Source organism: Rhinopithecus bieti, unplaced genomic scaffold, assembly GCF_001698545.2.
Source record: "Rhinopithecus bieti isolate Rb0 unplaced genomic scaffold, ASM169854v2 scaffold_14229, whole genome shotgun sequence".
NCBI lineage: Eukaryota > Metazoa > Chordata > Mammalia > Primates > Cercopithecidae > Rhinopithecus > Rhinopithecus bieti.
The window spans coordinates 1893474-1896071 of NW_016807978.1; positions in this window are offsets into that span (position 1 = coordinate 1893474).

The window sequence follows — 2598 nt, forward strand, 5'->3', positions numbered from 1 at the left end:
CTCGATCTCCTGACCTCGTGATCCGCCCGTCTCGGCCTCCCAAAGTGCTGGGATTACAGGCTTGAGCCACCGCGCCCGGCCCTATTTTATATTTTCTTAAGTGCTAGACTTCAGTCTTAGAAAGAATGGGTCAGAGTGTTACTAGGATGACTTCTGGAAGAGAAGAGCTAACAAGGAGAGTTGGTGATCCGTGGGATGGTGAGGGAGATGGAGGGTCATGAACTCCCAGGTTTGGAAGTGAACAGTAGGTGACAATGAAACGGGTTTAGGGAAGATGGAGAATTTTATTTTTTTTTGGGCACATAGTGTGTTTGAGTTGTCCATGGAACATAAAAGTGACAATACTGTGTATACAAATGTTTTATATATGGGCCGGGCATGGTGGCTCATTCCTGTAATCTCAGCACTTTGGGGGGCCAAGGTAGGTGGATCACCTGAAGTCAGGAGTTCCAGACCAGCCTGGCCAACATGGTGAAACCCGGTCTCTACTAAAAATACAAAAATTAGCTGGGTGTAGTGGTGCATGCCTGTAATCCCAGCTACTCGGGAGGCTGAGGCAGGAGAATCCCTGGAACCTGGGAGGCGGAGCCTGCAGTGAGCCAAGATCGCACCATTGCACTCCAGCCTGGGTGACAGAGTGATACTCCATCTCAAATAATAATAATAATAAAATTTAAAAATTACCAAATTTTGTAATAGTAATTGTCTCTGAGTGGTAGAATTTTGGGTGATTTTAATTCTCTTTTAATATAAATATTTGCTATGACTGACTAAAATGTATTGGCTGGGCATGGTGGTTCAAGCCTGTACTCTCAGTGCTTTAGGAGACTGAGGCAGGGGGATTGCTTGAGGCCAGGAATTCGAGACCAACCTGAGTAACACAGCACTGTATCTTGGGCAATACAACAAGACCCCTGCCTCAAAAACAAAAAACAAACATACAGGCTGGTGTGGTGGCTCACACCTGTAAATCACAGCACTTTGGGAGGTCAAGGTGGGCGGACTGCTTGGGCCCAGGAGTTCAAGACCAGCTTTGGCAACATGGTGAAAACCCATCTCTACTAAAAATACAAAAAATTAGCTGGGCATGGTGGCAAGTGCCTGTAGTCCCAGCTACTCGGGAGGCTGGGGCGGGAGGATCAATTGAGCTTGGGAAGTCACAGTTGCAGTAAGCCATGATCACACCACTGCACTCCAGCCTGGGTGACAGAGTGAAACTCTGTCTCAAAAACAAACAGACAAAAAAAACACCAAAAAGCCTGTGTGAGGTGGCTCATGTCTGTAAATCCCAGCACTTTGGGAGGCTGAGGCAGGTGGATCACTTGAGGTCAGGAGTTCGAGACCAGACTGGCCAACACAGTGAAATCTCGTTTCTACTAAAAATATAAAAAAATTATCCAGGTGTGGTGCTGTGCACCTGTAATCCCAGGTACTTTGGAGGCTGAGGCAAGAGAATCACTTGAACCCGGAAGGTGGAGATTGCAGTGAGCCAAGATCGCACCACTGAACTCAGCCTGGGCAACAGAGCGAGATTTTCCTGGATTCTGACCTCAGGACTTTTTTTTTTCCCCACTTAGCGATTCTCTTAATCCTCTCATCAAACTTGGCCTTACCTCTTGCCTCTCTTCTAGCACTATCTGGACACTCCCTCTGGCCATGGTGCTGCTGGTGACCCTGAATAATAAGGGAAAGATGCTGGGATACATAGAAAGGTACTCTTCCATCTGGAGTATTATTTCACTGTGTGCAAATTTGTATGATTTTGGAGAGAAGGGTCATAAATACAGATTAAAGGACTGGAAAAATATGACAGACTTATGAAGTATATCAAAGGATAAGGCTTAAGATTGAGCTTTCAATTATTTAATGACTTCCTTGAGAGGCCTATAAAATGAGTTAAATAGCCGGGGCGCAGTGGCTCACGCCTGTAATCCCAGCACTTTGGGAGGCCGAGGCAGGCTGATCACGAAGTCAGGAGTTTGAGACCAGCCTGACCAACATGGTGAAACCCAATCTCTACTAGAAATACAAAAAGTTAGCTGGGTGTGGTGGCGGGTGCCTGTAATCCCAGCTACTCAGAAGGTTGAGGCAGAATAACTGCTTGAACCCAGGAGGTGGAGATTGCAGTGAGCCGAGATCATGCCACTGCACTCCAGCCTGGGCAACAGAGTATGACTCCATCTCAAAAAAAAAAAAAAAGTCAAATAACCAGCTCTTCTCCACCTGCACTGAGAGAAGACCAAAAGTAAATGGGCTAAAGTTGCAAAAGAAGGGATTCTGCTTAGGTTAGTGACTTTTAAAGTTTTGGTTATAGAACCCTTGAAACAAAATTTGAAAGGGCAATATATAAACAGAAAAAAGGGTACTAGAAGACGGATTCCCTAGCCCAGCGAGCTCTCTCCTCAGAGGGCTTGCCAAAACACAGTTTGAAAACCAGTTGTTGGCTGGGCATGGTGGCTCATGCCTATAATCCCAGCATTTTGGGAGGCTGAGGTGGGCGGATCACCTGAGTTCAGGATTTCTCGATGAGCCTGGCCAACATGGTGAAACCCAATCTCTACTAAAAATACAAAAAAATTTGATCAGGTGTGGTGGTGC